The 8,371-nt window shown below is 42.6% G+C and overlaps 1 long non-coding RNA gene across 1 annotated transcript in view; it reads left to right on the forward strand.

The window, feature by feature from the left end:
- Positions 1-4,087, forward strand: part of LOC308138491 — a 62,154-nt gene extending 58,067 nt beyond the window's left edge. Inside the window, exon 5 of the long non-coding RNA XR_013936885.1 lies at positions 4,065-4,087. This is a non-coding gene — a long non-coding RNA (uncharacterized lncRNA). The remainder of the gene's footprint in view (positions 1-4,064) is intronic.
- Positions 4,088-8,371: the final 4,284 nt, after the last annotated feature.

Below are 8,371 nucleotides of genomic sequence, written 5' to 3' on the forward strand. Positions count from 1 at the left end.
TTCTTGTTGGGGGGCCAAATGAGTTTGACCATTTCGACGGTGAACGGCGGTGCAGAAAATGCAGATTCCAGCAAATTGGTTCCAACGACTTTACGGTTGTAAGTTTGACTATGTACAATAACATGATTGATTTTGTTTTGAGAAGAACAGGCTCCCGGTCATATTTAGGATTAAGCGATAAAGATGTTAACGTTCATCGTCACTGAGCCACAAGTGATCCACCCTTCCTTCTGCAACGACTCGACAAAGGATTTCAAGATACTATAAATTTATCCCAGATCCAAATACGATGGGGACGAATAAGACCAGTCCTGCGCCGATGACACGGATAACATTAAAAGTCATATATTTCATAATGACTAACCGGAAACATACACGACTTTTTGAATAGACGTTCAAAGATTCTCAATTCCATACGGATTCAAGAATAAGGATATCAGATATTAACCCTCTTATGACCGTATTTATTGAGAGTTGAGGTCTGGGGGAATCATGAAAAAGGTGCAGTGAGCACCTCACGTTCCACATTTGCAGTTTGTCATCGTTACCGTGTCCTGATGGCACCGAGAAGCTCAAACAGTCTAGAAACACGTGACACGGTGGTGAATCAGGTCTGTGGTTAGATGGTCGTCTTGACCAAAGGGTTTTTTTCCCCGAGTAGCTTTTGAATTGTTTGATGCCGGTGTAGGAATTTTGGTCATTATAGAATCTTATAAAGTGGGCAACAAGATGAGACTCTAAAAGTAGAAAGGGCAGAAAAAGAAAATCTCAAAATATGTTGAAATGAGTCCTCTTAAAAACTCACTTTAATATTAACTGATAATCCAGGGTATGACTGTTGATGAATCCCAGCTCACTAAATTCATGACAATTCTAATTAAAAGGCTCAGAAATGAACAAAAACCTGTAATAGTGTTAACTGACAGAAACGTTTGTCGGTATGTTCAGTGTGTCAGTGTTTATTTGCATTGTGTCGGTGCAGGCCGGCAGAACGCAGTCCCACCTGTCCTGTGTGAAAACTCCTGTATTCAGGAGACGTTTCCTTTTTTTGTTTTATATGTCAAACCCAACTATTTCCATGCAGGAATTTCTGAGCTCTGGAGAGAGTGTGTGTGTGTGTGGGGGGGGGGGGGGGGGGGGGGGGGGGTGGACGAGGAGAAACTGAGTGGAGGAGAGCAAGAAAAACAGAAATTGGTCATTTCTTCACACTGTGGAAAAGGTAAAGCTAAAACACCGCCACGCCCTCCGTCCTCATTTTCTCTGCCTCCCGCAGTTTTGACAGGATTTCTTTTCTCTGCCACGTTAATAAAATGTCCAACGCCGGCGGACTCACTCCGTTCATTTGTCGGGAAGGCGTGTTTGTGTGTTTAAGACAATTCATCCGCGTTGGACAGAGAATAGTTTCCCCATATTTGTTGACAAAGCTAATCGGATCATGTTAAAGTGTGTCGTGTTTGCTGGTTTTACTTCTTAAGTGTGTCTCTTTTCCCCGAGCCTGTTTTGTGTTTGCCGGTCACCCGTTACGTGACATGTCCGTCATCTGCCTTTCATTGTGTGTGTGTGTGTGTGTGTGTGAGAGAGTGTGTGTGTGTATAGGCATTCATGCATACATCTGTGTTTATCGATATAGCTAATGGATTTTCTGCCGGGCCAAACTTTGTTTGTTCGGTAACCCAATATGGCCGTGGGTTTATAAGGCAAGCCTTCAGAATAGAAGCATGACTCATGAGTCTGTCTGACACAACCGCCGATGACCTGACACCCATATCAGGTAGCACCCATGGCCCAGGAGAGAGGGAGAGTGAGGGGGGGTGGGGGGAGGGAGGGAGGGAGGGACGCCGGAGGGAGGGAGCGGGAGCAGGAATTGTGATGATCGATGGACCATCAAGGCAGGATGACATTTTAACCTGAGGGGAGAGAGGGGGGAGGGGGGGAAAGAGTTGTTTGAATGGAGGAAGGACATGACACAACAAAAGTGTGAAAAGGGAGGGGGGGGGGCTGTGTGTCAGTGTCGTGTGCTTCACCAAAATCTGAAAACCAGATCAGATTTTGGGTCGAGACAGAATTGAGGTCCGGCGCTAAGAAATACACATTCGATCGCCTGGTTGAGTTAAACTGCCAGTGAGAGAAAGATCAGCAGGAGCACCGACAGTTGCCCAGACGAAGCGGCAGGTAAGTCGGGCTCACAGACAGAAGGGTTGAAGCAGATGATTTCCACAGAGGGGCCTCATCTCTTACACCCCCCCCCCCCCCCCGTCCCCCCTTCAGGCTCTCGTCTTCCTCTGCTTGGCCTCATGAAAAGACACTGCCAGGCATTTCCAACTCATGAAAAAAAAAAGGGGTTGGAGTCGAGCTCCCTATAAAAATCCCGCTTTTCCGACGGGAGTTTGAAAGAGCCCTCGAGACGCCGCCGAGAAAGATTGCGCGATGACATCACCACGGCCGCCACGGCAGCATCTGGATATGTGGAGTCGGACGCCGGCGATGAAGCCGACGCGCCGCACTCTTCGTCACGTGACACGTCGCGACCGCACGCCAAACTTTTAATGTAATTGCCGCTTATGTAAAGTGTAGTACGGGCACTAAGCATACATGGCGTTTGAAAGTGACGGCATAATCGACATTAATTCCACAGAGGGCTCAGGTGTGAGTGTCGGGTTCACGCAAAAGGGGAAATAAATAGAAAAATAAACCTGCAAAACCGGAAGAAAGCGCAACACTGCAAACAAGTTCCACAGAGACAGTTCAGTCGGGTTAAGTCTTTTATAATAATGACCTATTTAATCTTTCAGCTCAATCAGTGACTCATACGTGTGAAGGAACAGCTCACAGTTCATTACTTACTGTGGTTCAAACAAACGACTTTCATAATCCTCCAATGGAATTAATCGTTTTAAAAGCACATTTTATATCAGCACACAAAAAGGCCAGATTAGTTTAATAAAACTTGGACCAATTCTATTCAAAACTTGAAGAGAATTCAAGTCGTACGATACGAAGAAGTTTTTTTCTTCAATACATGTTGCAATAATAACCAGTGGTTGCACTGGACACGCTTGGAAAAGTCTTTTCACAATAAGGGTTTCAAGTGAAAATGGAAAACCTTTCATGGTGTTTTGAGTGTCCGTTCACATGACGACGGTGCTCAGAGCCGCTGAAAACGCAACTTTTTGAAAGCGCAAAACATTTGTGAATCGAAAATGCAAAAAAAACGGTGCGTTTTCACTTGAAAAGTCGTGGAAAAAAGCTCTTAAAGTTTTAGTCGTTGATCTCTAATGTGACGTCAATGCCTTTCTGGGTGAAATTCGTCATTACCCTCAAACACATATTTCCAATATTGATATTTTGCGAACGATACCCCGGTTTGTTGACGTCTCAGCATCCTGTTTGTAAACTCCTGAATCGCAGTTTCACAGCGTTTAAGACTTTGAGAAAATGTGGCTTTTTTTTCTTTTTTGGGCTGAATCGGTGAAATGTTGATCTTTTCACTGGATCTGAAGCGACACCATCTTTGATATCCCAGAATCCCTTGCGGTAGGTTTCCCAAGATGGCATCAGTTAGTTTGACAAAAATGTGTTGTTGTTTTTTGTAAACATATCAACTTTAGTGATTAATTTTGTCAACTGGTTGGAAATGAATGAGTGAAACTGGTCTTGTTTTTGTGTGTTGATTTATTCTCTGTGCAGAAATGATCTTTTTTGTTGTTGTTTTTTAAAGATTTTTTTTCAAGAAGAGGAACTTTAAATCCACGCTTGTTGGTTAAAGCAACGTTAAAACACAGTACAGCCCGTTCTAGCAGCACTGTTGTTTTGTTTTATACGTCTGGTTGGTTTATAAATAAAATTGTTCAGACGATACATTTATCTGCAGTGACGCATCCTTGTGCCTTTCTGGCGCTCCTACTGTGAAATCTTCACTTCAACTGGGTTTTAGCCGCAGCCATAAACTGCGATCTGCATCAACCACAACTCCTGTAGTTTGCTCTCTGTCTTTCCCGTGTCTCACTCTGCCCTTCTCTCTCTCTCTCTCTCTCACCCTCTTTCTCTCTCTCTCTCCTCTGCAGTCCGACGCCACGCCGACATCCCCAAGCATTGTTCTGGGAAAAACAGAGGATGGATCGTCTTACCTTTTCAGGAAGACGGGAGGAGGGGAAAAAAAAAAAAAAAAAAAACTCAGGCAGAACCTAAAACTCCCTAAAAATCACAGGGGAGAGAAAGGGGAAGTGATGGTGACGGCAGGGGGAGGAAGGGGGAGGTGGGGGGGGGGGGGGGGGGGGGGGGGGCATGAGGTGGAATTTAGAGGAGGAGAGCAGCAGCCATTGTATTTGATGCTGATCTCAGACAACTTTTTACTCAAATTCACAAGGGGTCACATAAAGGTTTGATTTAAATATTTAAAAAAAACAATAATAATCTGATTGAGACGTGTTCACACACACCTCATTGTGTCGTCCTGACGGCGGCATGATTCATGACATTAATGCCGAAAACAATTCACGAGTTCTCGGGATGAACGCCAAGACTTTTTTTTTAACCCCATGGTGACTCGGTGACGAAACCGCAGCGGGCTGAGCTTTAGAGACCAAAACTCAAACGGCGAATTCGAGGCTCTGACTTCTTGTGGCCCGTCGGAGGATGTTATGGGGGTGAAAAAAACGGCAAAAATGAGTTTCAATCCCGTTCTCGCCCAACCTTTGAGCCACAAGCGATATCAGGGGGACTTTACAGAAAGCTGACACCACACACACACACACACACACGGGGTGGATGTTATCATCACGATCAGGTATGTATGAGAAAAACGACGCACACAGACTCACTTGCCCTCTAGATAAGGAGGTACAAGTTTCCAGCTTTCTACTGCAGCCATATCCTGTTACTAATACTCTGCCCTGGGCATGCACACCTACACACACACACACACACACACACACATACAGAAAAACACAGTGCCCTGGGGCACAGGAACGTCAACTTCCACCGCGCGCCTCAGTTTCTCACCCTTCTGCTGTGTTTCACCTCTCCACCACCTCTGAGCTCACACTGTGACCTTTTCACACCTGCTCATATTAAAAGGCAGGGACACGCCCACTATGTGAGAATTGACTGCACATAGAAGAAAAAAAAGAAAACGCTGAATGCACACGATCGGGTATCACACCATTGCACATTTTTGGATTTCGAGACCATAAATATACAAAAGGGTAGAAGTAAAGCACATGGCTTGATGGTGTGTGTGTATGTGTGTGTGTGTGGTGCACAACCAGGATGGATAGTGTATCGTGATTTGTTGATGCATGTAAATGTGAATAATGCTGCCAACCGGTGAAAGAAAAGAAACACCAGGCGTGTTGCTCGCGACACGCTGCTTTTCGCCAGTTTAAAAAGACAACTGCTGGTGATAAATACTATTCTGAGCTAAAGAAAATACACGGAACTCAGTGGGAGGTTAGGAACAAATGTTAAATGGAGATCCAGGTACTTGCTTTTCCCACACACTCTCCCTCAAGGCTGCATTTGGCCTTTTGACACCAGTAAATCAAATTAATAAGCAGATGACTGATTTACAGCAAACACTTACAGGAGCAACAGGAATAGCAGCTCTGGAATATGAAGCTAAATTGTGGACAGATGTCCGTCATTAGGTGTCCCTCTTTAAGGACAGAGAGCGAGAGAGCGAGAGAGCGAGAGCGAGAGAGCGAGAGAGCGAGAGAAAAAGAGAGAGAGTGTATATATGAGCAGGTGTGGGAGGATGACAGGAAAAGTGACAGTGAGTGTTTGCGAGTGAGCTCCCTTTGGGTCAGAAATGTAAGGAGGTTAATCCTCCACCCCCCTCCACCCTCCCACCCCCCACCCTCCACCTCCACCCTCCTGCTCCCAAACAGGTGCTGCTGCCTCCTCAAGGCCAGGTTCAAAGGTCCTGAACCGAGAGGCAGAGTCATGCAGCATGTGAATTTGACTCTGAAACCTTATATTTCCTTACTTGTGCCACACACTTTCTGCTCGTCTGCATCCGTTTGACCGCTTCTAAACTCTTCGGCTGTGACTGTGTTACAGACGCCTCGTCCCAGCGTGGATTTTTCTTTTTCTTTTTGTTTTTCTTTCCCACTAACGGCAAGTGGGAATCATCATAGAACTAAGAAGAGGGTAGAAGCAGTAATTAATGGAATAAAACACACGTTTATCAAACAGTAGGGATGAATTAAAACCAACAAATAAAATGCTTTTATCAACATAATTATCCAAACAACTTATTTACGTCTTTTTGCTTTTTTCCCCCCCCATATTTACTTACAATTACTCGATATAAGTTTCACTGAATTGCGTCAGCGGTTCTGTTGATCTGTGTGTGTTTAAGACAACATCTTGAATAAATGACAGCTACAGACTCAATAGATCTTTTTTTAAATGAATATCATCTAACCTGCACAGTAAGAGTTGTGTTTTTTTTATTTTATATTACTACTAACTAATTGGCTATGATGTCTTATCATGTAGAAAATCAGGGGAAATCAAACAAACGTTACTCAACATGCACACGATGTACTACTCTCTTTGGACTACCAACATGGTTAATCAACTCACTCCAAACCGGTCTGGTTGATGTTATTTGGACCTAAAGCTTTTAGTTTCTAAACATCTTTCTCGTGTATGATATTAAAAACAAATAAATAAACAAAAAAATAAACCCAGATAAACCAACAAATGTGTATCTTGTCAGAATCTCTTTAACCACATCACACAGTGACATTTATTAATGAATCAACCACCAATTAAACAGTGTAAAAATAAATATATAAATACATCTCCCTTTGTCCCGATTTTGCATTTTGCTTTTAATTGTCCTTGTTTTTTTCCCCCTTTTTACTCAAAAGCCGCAAAGTCTTTCCACTAATCGTCACCGAGCTCAGCAGAAGCACCTGGATAACATGACAAGCTGACACACACACACACACACACACACACACACACACACACACACACACACACACACACACACACACACACACACACACACACACACACACACACACACACACACACACACACACACACACACACACACACACACACACACACACACACACACACACACACACACAGTGGCTGGATGGACAGCTCTCACAGCACTAAATGGTAAACAGCAGGTTTTAAAGTGACAGGTCTGGAATGTAGAAAATGCTCTTTCATAATAAGCTGCTCTCCAACACTACAGGGCATTTGAATGTTTTTTCGAACATGTGTGTGTGTGTGTGTGTGGTGTGTGTGTTAAAGTGCCGGATTTAGCATGATGAAGTGCTTTTTAAACCGCAGAGATTAAATGTGTGAACTGCGAAGCAACAAGGCGGCAAAAAAGTGGCATGACGGTAATTTACAACCATTTATCAAAAAAAAAAAAAATATTGCAAATTAAAAACTGACAAGATATGAGCCATCTCGTGACGAGCAACATGTTAGTGGTGAAGTTAACGGTAAAATGTTTTAGATTTAATGAATCTTTCAGACAGAAGATCACAATGCGACAATTATAATCGAGATTAAGATTTTCTAAATAAATGTTCACATGGTCACAACCTTTTAGCATTTACAGCATTAAGGAGGTCATCACACAAGTCATCAACATGGCTTCACATTTCGTCAGCTGGTATTTAAGTATCGAGAAACGCCGTCGTCTGCTGACAGAAATCACAAAAACTGCAAAAAAAAAAGGACTCACTTATGTCTACGAGGTGGAGAATTCATATTTTGTAAATTTTGGTGGAATACACAGAGAAGTGCTGAATGAAAAGTCACGTTTACAACAGGAAATAGTCACAACTAAGAAATAAATATCAACAGTGTAAAGCTGTTTAGAGAAGATAAAGTTCACGTTATGTCCGTCACAGGAAGTACTGATCGGAGCGGGTATGTTTATTTACATTTCCACAATCATATGTTGAAAATTCAATCCCAAGTTTTGAGAGGGTTAATCAAACAGTAATATGCATTGTGCATTTATTTTTTTCCTTGTTTGTGAAAATAACTTCTTTTAACATGAGACTCCTTGTATAAAAATATTGCTATTTTATTTCATGAGTTAAAAAATATTTTTGCAAGCAAGTCGCTAAAATGTTTGTTTTTTTTAAATCACCTTATACATGCAACCATCCAGCTCTTATAACTGAAACTATTCAGATTGACCTGTATACACTATATTGACTTAAAGAATTAAAATTGATGCTGAAGTCACTTATATTTGATTTTTTTTTTTTTACCTCACATCATCTCTTTAATCACTTTGCAGGTAATCCCAGAGAGGAAATGAATAATACCATAAAAAGTCAATCTAATGGAAAAAAAATGCTGGGGTGGTTTTTAGTGCAGGAACACA

The sequence above is a fragment of the Blennius ocellaris genome (genome assembly GCF_963422515.1).
Source record: "Blennius ocellaris genome assembly, chromosome: 13".
In the NCBI taxonomy this organism is placed as follows: domain Eukaryota; kingdom Metazoa; phylum Chordata; class Actinopteri; order Blenniiformes; family Blenniidae; genus Blennius; species Blennius ocellaris.